Consider the following 12,993-nt stretch of genomic DNA (forward strand, 5'->3'; position numbering starts at 1 on the left):
TTTGCCGCGCATTGTCTGGAGTGACAATGGAAGTGAATTTGTAGGTCAAATTATGCAGAAGGTGTGTGCGGGTCTTGGTATTAGGCAGAAATTCCATGCGGCAAACCACCCTCAGTCAGCGGGTTTGGTAGAGTGCTATAATGGCACTCTCAAGCTCAAATTAGCATAGATTCAGGCCAGCACGGGTCTTGCTTGGCCCGATGCTTTACCTTTGGCACTTCTCTCTACGAGAACAACTGTACATTCTCGTTTAGGACTTACTCCTTATGAGGTCGTTTTTGGGTGCCCAGCCAATGTCTGGGGAGTCCCTCGACCTAAAAAGTATTCTGATATTCCATACCCATTGTTGGTTGATTACTTGCATGACCTCACCACTAAATTACGTGTTATTCATCAACAGGTTCAAAACGCTTTGCCGGAGGCTCCTCAGGTCCAGGTCATTCCATTCAGCCTGGAGATTTCGTTTGTTTAAAGAACTTCCAGAGAAAGCAGAATTTTGAACCTCGTTGGGGACCGCCGCAACAGGTGCTTCTCGTCACCCGTACAGCAGTGAAGGTCGTCGGGAAGAAAAATTGGGTCCACGGCGTGCACTGTAAGAGGGTACCCTTGCCTTTACCTTATGACCAGTGGGTCCGAGAAGGCGTAGGTGATAGTGAAGGTGAAAAAGTACCCTGATTTGTACCTTTCAGTAGTGCATGCCTGGACTGGACAAGTTCTGAGAAAGAAGATGACGACGTGTTGAAAGAAGCTGTACCAACAAATTTGCGTTTATATACAACGAACCCAGAGACTTTGTTTCGAGACCAAACGATACCTGGCAAGACACGATACAACCGAAGACCTAGGTTGACAAAAGACAATTGAACTCTTTTTTTTTCCTTCTTTCTGATTACGTTTTTAAAAGACATTTCCTTTTCACTATCCATCAAGTTGCAGGGTCATGGTATGAGTCTTAGGCTGTGACCTGAGTAGTGACATAGGGGTGCAGGACTTGCAGTGTCATAGGACGGCTAATAACCACAACTAAGTGATCCAGGAAGATTACCATGAGCAACGCTTTAGAGAATGGATAATACAGTGGAAGGGAATGATAAGAAAGTTCAAATGAAAATGAAATACAAGAAATTATTCTTTAGTCGATGTGGCGTAGCATTGTGTATTTTAGTATGTTTTTGTATTTTATTAGCTTGTGTGGGTTGGATTGTCCACACTATGCAGCCAGCACCTGCTCCAACTTCTGTTTCTTTGCCTTTTTCTACTACTCTCTCCACGCACAAGTTCTATACACTCCCAGATCATGAGCAAATTAGGAGAACAGAATACTTCAACAATTCATTCATCCAGTTGTTACATCAGCATCAGCTGGTAGTCAACACTACTGATTGTTGGGTTTGTGGGCTTATGCCACATAATGCGGAGAAAGGGATGCCATATTTAGTCCTTCCGTTTTCTTATGAAGGTTCCGCTTGGGCTTAATTGGCTATGTTTTCCAATGCATACCAGAATCAACTTCGACTTCCTCCGGGTGGTTCATATAATGGTGGAGCAGATTTTAGTCATAGTTCTTTGATAAAGGGAATAGTGACTATGGCTACAATTGGTAAAATTCCCGTTGATGAGAAAGGAGCATATGATGGTTGGAATGTGACTCCTTACGTTACTAGTCTTACTGATAAGGCTAGACAAAGAAGATCTTTACCAATTTGGACAATACCTCATAAAGGTAACTTATGTCTGCAGATAAATGGTCAGAATAATAAGAATAAACAGGAAAAGAGTATTTGTTCCCATACATACATCTATTCACCCTTGATTTCTTCACAGCTGGTACCATCTCGAGGTACATATTTTGTTTGTCATGACAGAGCCTATACATGGCTTCCCACTTATTTTTCAGGAACATGTTATGTGGCTTTCCTTCTTCCCCCTACATTCACTGCTCCTTCAGGTCATCACAGAAAGAGATATGGTAGAGGGGTTATTGATTATAAAGACACAGCTGGACAAGAGGTAGGAGACTTTATCAAAGGGTTTCTTCCTTTCTGGGGCCCAATGGCCAATAGCAGAAACATTAGACAGTTAGTTCGGGTTGTCGAGGATATGATAAATGTAACCTCCGGAGGCTTGAGTAATCTGACAGCCGAACTTCAGGCGGATCGTCTTATGATTTTGCAAAACCGAATGGTTTTAGACATTGTCCTTGCAGATAGAGGAGGAGTCTGTAAATTGATTGGGCCAAGTTGCTGCATTTACATTCCTGATAATGCCCCTACAGTATACCAAGCCATTTCTAAGTTACACATGATTTCCGAGTCTAATCACCAGGACACAGGAGATTGGTCTGTGATGGGATGGTTTTGGGGACTACTGCCCACTTGGGGATGGAAAGTGTTAACTTTCCTTGGGATGATTTTAGCCATCATTTTCTCTTGTCTTTGTTTGCAGTGTGGCCCCACCATCTGTGGTCTTTGTGCCACCTTGTGTGTCCCAAAGCCTGTGTCACAGAAAACAGAGAACATTAAAATGATGTTGCAGCAACAGCTCAATGACCTCATGACCATTGACATTGACTCAGACTAACTTGAGTCCTTTGTGTTTTGCCTGAGTAATGGCAAAAGGAGGGTCTGAAGTTCTGTGATTTTTTACTTCGCTTCGTATTTAGCCGCCATTTGTGTCCAGTTGCCATTTTGTGTTGCCTTTACTCAGGCAGCACGGCAAACATAGTGTTTTTGCTTTTCCAGCTGCTATGCGTCTATTCTGTTAAAAAGTAACCCTTTGTCCTTGTTTACGAAACCGATGTCAGGGTCTGGTCGAGTTTGTTAATCCATGTCTTTACTCATTGATCTTTGTTTTAGTTGACTGTTTGAGTCCCACCATTCTTCCTTTACTTTATCTTGTTTGACTGGCCTTCGCTATTCTCGCCTTGTATTCTCCTATTTCACAACTATCCTTTGAAACACGCAAATACGTCCTGCCACCTGCAAATTGAATTACATGCACTAGCATTGATTAACTTGAAGGGAGGAGAGAACACGGGGTCTGAAAGAAGGACGTATTGAAGACACTCGATAGCTTGTTTTCAAACTTTTCCTATTTGTCAGTTTTGTATGTTTTGGGAGTAGACATTGTAAATATGTGTGCTATAAAAGATTGTGCGCCACGGAATTAAGTGGCAGTCTCCTAAGAATATACTTTTGTACTTCTTGGATAACTGTGCTTAGCTGCAGCTAATAAACTAGATTTTCTATGCCTAACAGATTGTCTCGTGTCTCTGTCTGACAAGGCAGGTGAACCCGGAGATATTAGGCGTGCCCTGCGCCGCTAGGCCCATAATGTCCAGTTCTCCAGACCGACACACCAATCTTACCACCAATCACCCAGACATCAACCGACTTACAAACAAACCAGCAGCAAGTCACTACACACACACTGCCATTCAGCCAGCACTAGACACATAACCAGTCAACTGCCAGCACACACCGCTAGCCAAACACCAGTCTACACACACATCCAGCCAAACACCAGTCCACACACACCACCAGCTAAACAACAGTTCACGCATATTATTAGTCAAACGCCAGTCCATACAGCCAACCAGCCAAACACCAGTTCACACACACTTCCAGTCAAGGTGCGCAGTCAAAATATCGATTTTTTATATCAATCTACATTAACAAAAATATTATCAAAAATGTATGTTAATTGGTAATTCATTTTTATTAATTGATTTTTTATTTTTTGTTGGTTTTTATGGGTAATTATTTATTCGTTTTTTACTTAATTTAAAACAAAAACATAATTAAAAAGTGTTTTAATTTAAACCCCCTGCTATCCAACACTTTCCCTACAGTTATACTTTCTGGAGTGGAAATAGTAATTTTTACCCATACCCTATCCAACACTTTCTCTACTGTTGCACTCACTGGAGTGGGAATAGTAAGTTGTACCTCTACGCTATCCAACACTTTCCCTACTGTTCCACTCTCTGGAGTTGGAATAGTAATTTTTACCCCTCCTCTATCCAATCATTTCCCTACAGTTGCACTAACTGGAGTGAGAAAAGTAATGCCAACCCTTACGCTATCCAACACTTTCCCTACTGTTGCACTCACTGGAGTGGGACTAGTAATTTTAACCCCTACGCTTTCCAACACTTTCCCTACTGTTGCACTCTCTGGAGTGGGAAAACTAATTTTAACTATTACGCTATCCAACACTTTCCCTACTGTTGCACTCACTGGAGTGTGAATAGTAATTTTAACCCTTACGCTATCCAACACTTTCCCTACTATTCCACTCTCTGGAGTTAGAATAGTAATGTTTACCCCTCCTCTATCCAATACTTTCCCTCCTGTTGCACTGTTTGGAATTGGAAAAGTATTGTTATCCCCTCTGCTATCTAATATTTTTTTTATCTTATTGTAGTTCATGTAGTATATAGTTAATTTGAGAAAGATTACAAATATTTGTCATTTTTTACTTTGTTATAGATATTTATTTAATTTGCATTTATATTAGTTTGTTATGTTTATAGATGTCTTCATAAGATATTTTTTAACAATTTATAAGTTGTTAAAATAATTATAAAAAAATGAATAAGTAAGTATTTATATTCTATATTATATGTACGTTTAATTATTTTTTACATTATATATATATTACTTATAATTTTTAAACATTTTACAATATTTTAACTGTTTATTTTAATTATACGTATTATTTACTTTCTTTTACATTATTTTTTTAACTTAAAAAAACCTGATATTTTTAACAACGATATTTTGACATCGATATTTTTTCTCTCAATATTTCTGTACTTACCATAATGTAGATAGGATGTTGATATTCTTGACTTTGATATTCTTGCATCAATATTTCTGTAGGCCGATATTCTGACTTTAGATATTCTGTCAGTGATTCGCCAGTCAATCACCAGTCCGCACACACCGCCAATCAAATACCTCTCAGACATTACCACCACTTTCATTTCTAAAGCTCCCAGAATCAACAGATTGCACACACACAGCACATAAAGAATATAATAAAACATCAAATTAAAAAAAGCACATTATTGTAATTTTTTCAAAGTTAAAGTAACCCACCTATTGGTAGAAGATGAAAAACAGCTATGATTGCAAATAGTATAACTAAATACATCAAACTACTGGCAACTTGGGGCCTGATTCACAAAGGTGGATGCCACACAGTTGTGGGGGAATCTCCACATTTGGGGCAGAAAATCTCCACAGTGAGAATTCTCATGGCAGAGATTCCACCCCGAGTGCATAGACTCCTCCACGACGGCAGGGACTCCACCACGAGTGTGGAGGCCCTGTGTGAATCAGGTCCATTGTGCCTAAACAAAAATTACATAGCAATACAGACCACAGTCATTTGCCTTTTACTCTCATGGTTGCTCCAAATTACTTCAGTTGTGTAAGGTATAGTTTAAAATATATGGGCACACGTAGGCCAGAATTAGAAGGACAACCGGGGTAGTGGCCACAACTCTCCTTTCATACTCCTTCAGACACAGATTCAGCATTCGCAACAAGGAAAGTATTTTTTAGGTGTTGAAGGAATGTATTTAGAAAGTGGCAGTCTTTCAATCTAACCACATCCTCAACCTCTCCAATTCTAGGAACACTTGCTTGCTATCCTGCAACAAGGCTACCTTTTACAGATTGCTGAAACCATACAAAAAGTCATCTTGGAATCTGGAGAATGATCTTTGAAAACAACATACGCATTGAAGCATGCCTAATGAAAAAAATGAACAGCCAATGTCTTGTACAATATGTATGACTTTCGAGCAGTATTGTATGCCTCCACACCTCCCATGTGCTTGATGCAGTCTATCCAGAATGTACACTGGTTTGGGAAATTCTGCTACCTGACCCCAAAAAGTCACATGTGCAGTACTTTCATTGTGAATAGTTATGTGGATGAGGACATCTCTTCTGTTTGAAAATTGCAATGAGAGTAGTTCATTACTACGCAAGCCACTGCTCTGTCCCCTTTGAAGTTTCTTGCACACAAGCTGTTTTGGTTAATCTTTCTGGTTAGAGCGGATTGTGCAACATGCCACAGTGCCCACTTTGAACAACTTTTTAAACAAATGTATTCGTTTGTAGAACTTGTCGATGTATGAACTGGTAAACTTTGTGAATTATAGATCTTGCACAAATCCAAACGTGAATTTGAATGACATTAAAGCATAAGCAAAATATACAAAAAATATTACAACAGTTAAGCAAAACAGTTAAACAGGTCAATGATATGCATTTGAAGTAGACATTAAAAAAGGTTTCGCTATCAAACACATTCAACTATACAAACTGCAGATCAACCAATGCCAAAACCACAAGCAGGATATGCCACATAGAAAAGCAAAAGATTGGCTGTGCAATGAAAAGGAAAAGCACATGAAGGGCACATGATAAGAAATAAAAAAGCATTATCAATCACAATGAAGTCTGCTCCAAGAGGCAAGTCAGAATAGAGAAAGGCTGATCTACACCCAAGAGGGAGAAGGGGGCACAAAGCAAAGGCAAATAACTGGCATGCTAGAATGGAACAAACTCTTATCCAAGGGCCAGTTCCCTCCTCATACAGAACTGCATTCCCTTGTGTCAAGTGGGTGTCTATCCTCTGGGGTCAGATGGTCCTAAAAATGGCTAATCTCACCCCAGATAGGGTGGAAACCAAAGAAAAAATGCATCCTTCAGGGGAGCGACCCTTGCCCGAAGGGGCTGCTCCCTGTAAAAACACATGGCACAAATTCACTAGTGTCTAGTGGGTTTCCTTCCCCCGTGAGCATATGGACTAACAATCAGCTGATCTGCCTCCAGGGTTGGGCAGAAACAAAGGAAAATTGCCCATTTGAGGGGAGCAGCCCTTGCCCTAGGGGTCACTCGTCAGTATTTGTTTTAAAACCCTGGTGTCAAGTGGGAATGCACTGAAGACAGGCACTGGGGAAAATGATAATCTCTTCCTTTTTCATCTATGTCTCTCTCTATTCTCGAACTCCCTTCCCCCTGAAAAGAGGACTTACAAGGAACATCTCCTCTGCCCAACTGCACTGGAGGCAAATGGCTTCCAGTGGTTTCCGGGCTCCTTTTGATGATGCACCATGCTGTGAGCATGCAGACGTTTTTAGACCACCTGGGAAGGAGTGGGGAGTAGCAGCTGAAGCACTTCTGAGGACCCTCGGGAATAGCGTCAGCACTTCCACAGCAGATATGTGCTAGGACAAACAGGGTGCATCCTCAGCATCTGAGCAGCAGTGCTAAAGAAGTGTCCAGCGTGTCCTTGGTACCCAAAGCAATAAACAGAAACCATAAAAAAACAAAATCAGATTGGCCATTTCAAAAGGAATGTCCTTGATAGGCCAAGATGGCAGACCCTTCAGACGCTTGCTGAAAGAGCTCCGTCCTGGGCACACTTAAAACCCTGTCTACCCAGAGCCAGTTGCCAACTGACAGGCTTTCCTTAACCCGCCATGCACCCATCATATCGACTTTAAGTGTGTTGTTAGCCCCCTGCGAGGCCCCTGTGGATAGTTGACTGAAGACGCGCTCAGACATGACTGGTGATGCATGTCTGCAGAGTGATATCGTGGGTGGGATCCACTAGTGTCTTTGTGGGCTATGACACGATTAGTATATCCTTCCTATGACTGCAGCAGCTTTGGGATGCCTGGCCATGGGAAACAGATACTGTGGTGAGCAGACAGGGTAGAGTACGACCCTCTGACTAGGCATAGGTCTCCTCCACTCCCCAGATATGGCGCTCGGTGGTGATTGGTACGGTGGCTGTGGTTGCCCCAGAGGACTCCTGGGGGGCACTGCTAGGAGACAACACCAGCAGCCACCCTGACCGGGCTGCCAGTGGCATGGCCACAAAGGAGCAGCACCAGACAAGACATGTGAAAACACCAGGAGGTTGCAGTGAATGAGACAGTGGTTGATGCCCTCCTGCCTTCATTATGGACGCCCGTCCCCCACCTCCTCTGTTATGTGACTCGGACTTCTTTATCCAAAGTGGAGAAGCAGTCTTTCTCTCAAGACCTAGCAGGCAGAGAGCCCACTACCTGACAATAATGGCGGCCTGAACGGCGTACACCTGTCGTGCTTTTTTGATGGTAAGAGGGTGCAGCGCCAGAACACCTGAATCCGCAAATAACTAACTGCAATCCAGTTATTCTGATCAGTAAACCTTCTAAGTTGACTAAAACCCAACCCTGGGACTTCTGCTGAACCGAGGGTAGCCCTTTTTGGCACACAGTTCGTACTTAGTTCTACGATGAGACCCTGCTTACAGTGCAATTGGAGGTCCCCACAGGGGTGGACTAAATCCTATTGTATCTTTAGTCCACTTGATTTTCCACTATTGCCACCCCGATGAGGAAGCCAAGAACCAAATTGATGGGGACATTGTCAGAAGCTAATGAACAATCACACAATCTATCGGCGGACAATAATGATGTCACCCAAACTGTAGACCCAATAAGTCAATAGCTTGAAAGGATATTGCCGGACATAACAGACACCAAGACCACTCTTCAGCAGGATATTGGTACGGTGTCGGTGGGTCTTGGTTTACTGCAGGCAGAACATCATAAACTAACAAATAGAGTCAAAGAGGTGGTGATGTCTGTGTAGGAACGCTGCCCTGAATGTTCGATGCTCATAGTCAGGTGTCTGAACTGCGGGGCAGAATCTAGCCTCTTGAACGACGCATGGAAGATGCAGAAAGATGCAATAGTTAAAATAACATCTGAGTGGTTGACCTTCCTGAGGGAGTGGAGAATGATGATATAGTACGATACCTAGAGGACTGGCTGAAGTCAGAAGTGGCCCAAGGTCTGCTTACACCTTTCTTTGCACTGGAGCGTGCACACCAGGTTCCGGTGCACCATTCAGCCCCGGGCAGACCTAGAACAATCATGGCTAGATTGCTACATTAATGACACATAGATATAATCATACAGAGGGCACGCTCAGGTGGCCCCTTTACAGTGAACAATAGCAAGGTGTCAGTGTTTCCAGATTTTACAGCGGGGGTACAGGCTAGATGAGCCTCCTTCCTGGAGGTTAAGAAGGCTCTCTGCGACAATGACATACAATACTCCTTGATCTTTCCCTCCAAACTCCGGATTATACTTGATGGAACCATACATTTCTGCAAATGACTGGACTCGGCGTGGACTTTTCTGTAAGCCTTTAAAGCATAGAACCCCCCTCCCAACAACCCACTTGGGGTCTGCTGCATCTGGATGAAGGATACGAAGGTCTTCACGCAGGACTCTACATGGACGTTCCTGAGGAGGTCCATCTCCTTCACAGACCGAGCTGGAGAGGGCTGCGGACCTTCAGGTGGTTGCAGATATCATGTTGGCACACAAATCAGACTCAAGGGCTGGGACCCCTTCTGAACACAATTATTTACAACAAGGGGTGGTGATGGACAGAGTCTCTGAATTAAGCAGAGTACTCTCACCCAGTCAAGAGATCAGGGCTAGATCCAACACCGTTTTTTAGTTCATTGCACCATCCCAGTTTCAGAACCTGGCTGTATGCAAATTAGTCTGTCCCTGGCCCAGTGCATCATGGGAACAGGGCAGACCAGACTACAAAAGCCAATTCTTACACTGGGAAGGAAACAAGCTTCCGGGAACCGGTTTCTGCCATTTCAGGCGTCTTCGGCCCGGCTTGCTTGAATCCTGATGGTGCAATGAGCAAGGGACTCACATCTGAGTATACCCTTCCACGCTTAGGGTGGACAAAATTATTTACAACAAGGGGTGGTGATGGACAGAGTCTCTGAATTAAGCAGAGTACTCTCACCCAGTCAAGAGATCAGGGCTAGATCCAACACCGTTTTTTAGCTCATTGCACCATCCCAGTTTCAGAACCTGGCTGTATGCAAATTAGTCTGTCCCTGGCCCAGTGCATCATGGGAACAGGGCAGACCAGACTACAAAAGCCAATTCTTACACTGGGAAGGAAACAAGCTTCCGGGGACCGGTTTCTGCCATTTCAGGCGTCTTCGGCCCGGCTTGCTTGAATCCTGATGGTGCAATGAGCAAGGGACTCACATCTGAGTATACCCTTCCACGCTTAGGGTGGACAAAATTATTTACAACAAGGGGTGGTGATGGACAGAGTCTCTGAATTAAGCAGAGTACTCTCACCCAGTCAAGAGATCAGGGCTAGATCCAACACCGTTTTTTAGCTCATTGCACCATCCCAGTTTCAGAACCTGGCTGTATGCAAATTAGTCTGTCCCTGGCCCAGTGCATCATGGGAACAGGGCAGACCAGACTACAAAAGCCAATTCTTACACTGGGAAGGAAACAAGCTTCCGGGGACCGGTTTCTGCCATTTCAGGCGTCTTCGGCCCGGCTTGCTTGAATCCTGATGGTGCAATGAGCAAGGGACTCACATCTGAGTATACCCTTCCACGCTTAGGGTGGACAAAATTATTTACAACAAGGGGTGGTGATGGACAGAGTCTCTGAATTAAGCAGAGTACTCTCACCCAGTCAAGAGATCAGGGCTAGATCCAACACCGTTTTTTAGCTCATTGCACCATCCCAGTTTCAGAACCTGGCTGTATGCAAATTAGTCTGTCCCTGGCCCAGTGCATCATGGGAACAGGGCAGACCAGACTACAAAAGCCAATTCTTACACTGGGAAGGAAACAAGCTTCCGGGGACCGGTTTCTGCCATTTCAGGCGTCTTCGGCCCGGCTTGCTTGAATCCTGATGGTGCAATGAGCAAGGGACTCACATCTGAGTATACCCTTCCACGCTTAGGGTGGACAAAATTATTTACAACAAGGGGTGGTGATGGACAGAGTCTCTGAATTAAGCAGAGTACTCTCACCCAGTCAAGAGATCAGGGCTAGATCCAACACCGTTTTTTAGCTCATTGCACCATCCCAGTTTCAGAACCTGGCTGTATGCAAATTAGTCTGTCCCTGGCCCAGTGCATCATGGGAACAGGGCAGACCAGACTACAAAAGCCAATTCTTACACTGGGAAGGAAACAAGCTTCCGGGGACCGGTTTCTGCCATTTCAGGCGTCTTCGGCCCGGCTTGCTTGAATCCTGATGGTGCAATGAGCAAGGGACTCACATCTGAGTATACCCTTCCACGCTTAGGGTGGACAAAATTATTTACAACAAGGGGTGGTGATGGACAGAGTCTCTGAATTAAGCAGAGTACTCTCACCCAGTCAAGAGATCAGGGCTAGATCCAACACCGTTTTTTAGCTCATTGCACCATCCCAGTTTCAGAACCTGGCTGTATGCAAATTAGTCTGTCCCTGGCCCAGTGCATCATGGGAACAGGGCAGACCAGACTACAAAAGCCAATTCTTACACTGGGAAGGAAACAAGCTTCCGGGGACCGGTTTCTGCCATTTCAGGCGTCTTCGGCCCGGCTTGCTTGAATCCTGATGGTGCAATGAGCAAGGGACTCACATCTGAGTATACCCTTCCACGCTTAGGGTGGACAAAATTATTTACAACAAGGGGTGGTGATGGACAGAGTCTCTGAATTAAGCAGAGTACTCTCACCCAGTCAAGAGATCAGGGCTAGATCCAACACCGTTTTTTAGCTCATTGCACCATCCCAGTTTCAGAACCTGGCTGTATGCAAATTAGTCTGTCCCTGGCCCAGTGCATCATGGGAACAGGGCAGACCAGACTACAAAAGCCAATTCTTACACTGGGAAGGAAACAAGCTTCCGGGGACCGGTTTCTGCCATTTCAGGCGTCTTCGGCCCGGCTTGCTTGAATCCTGATGGTGCAATGAGCAAGGGACTCACATCTGAGTATACCCTTCCACGCTTAGGGTGGACAAAATTATTTACAACAAGGGGTGGTGATGGACAGAGTCTCTGAATTAAGCAGAGTACTCTCACCCAGTCAAGAGATCAGGGCTAGATCCAACACCGTTTTTTAGCTCATTGCACCATCCCAGTTTCAGAACCTGGCTGTATGCAAATTAGTCTGTCCCTGGCCCAGTGCATCATGGGAACAGGGCAGACCAGACTACAAAAGCCAATTCTTACACTGGGAAGGAAACAAGCTTCCGGGGACCGGTTTCTGCCATTTCAGGCGTCTTCGGCCCGGCTTGCTTGAATCCTGATGGTGCAATGAGCAAGGGACTCACATCTGAGTATACCCTTCCACGCTTAGGGTGGACAAAATTATTTACAACAAGGGGTGGTGATGGACAGAGTCTCTGAATTAAGCAGAGTACTCTCACCCAGTCAAGAGATCAGGGCTAGATCCAACACCGTTTTTTAGCTCATTGCACCATCCCAGTTTCAGAACCTGGCTGTATGCAAATTAGTCTGTCCCTGGCCCAGTGCATCATGGGAACAGGGCAGACCAGACTACAAAAGCCAATTCTTACACTGGGAAGGAAACAAGCTTCCGGGGACCGGTTTCTGCCATTTCAGGCGTCTTCGGCCCGGCTTGCTTGAATCCTGATGGTGCAATGAGCAAGGGACTCACATCTGAGTATACCCTTCCACGCTTAGGGTGGACAAAATTATTTACAACAAGGGGTGGTGATGGACAGAGTCTCTGAATTAAGCAGAGTACTCTCACCCAGTCAAGAGATCAGGGCTAGATCCAACACCGTTTTTTAGCTCATTGCACCATCCCAGTTTCAGAACCTGGCTGTATGCAAATTAGTCTGTCCCTGGCCCAGTGCATCATGGGAACAGGGCAGACCAGACTACAAAAGCCAATTCTTACACTGGGAAGGAAACAAGCTTCCGGGGACCGGTTTCTGCCATTTCAGGCGTCTTCGGCCCGGCTTGCTTGAATCCTGATGGTGCAATGAGCAAGGGACTCACATCTGAGTATACCCTTCCACGCTTCAAGCAAGCCGGGCCGAAGAGGCTGAAATGCCAGAAACCGGTCCCCGGTAGCTTGTCTCCTTTCTGGTGAAGAATTGGCTTGGTAGTTTGGTCT

This window comes from Lissotriton helveticus, chromosome 5_1 (genome assembly GCF_964261635.1).
Source record: "Lissotriton helveticus chromosome 5_1, aLisHel1.1, whole genome shotgun sequence".
Taxonomy (NCBI): Eukaryota; Metazoa; Chordata; class Amphibia; order Caudata; family Salamandridae; genus Lissotriton; species Lissotriton helveticus.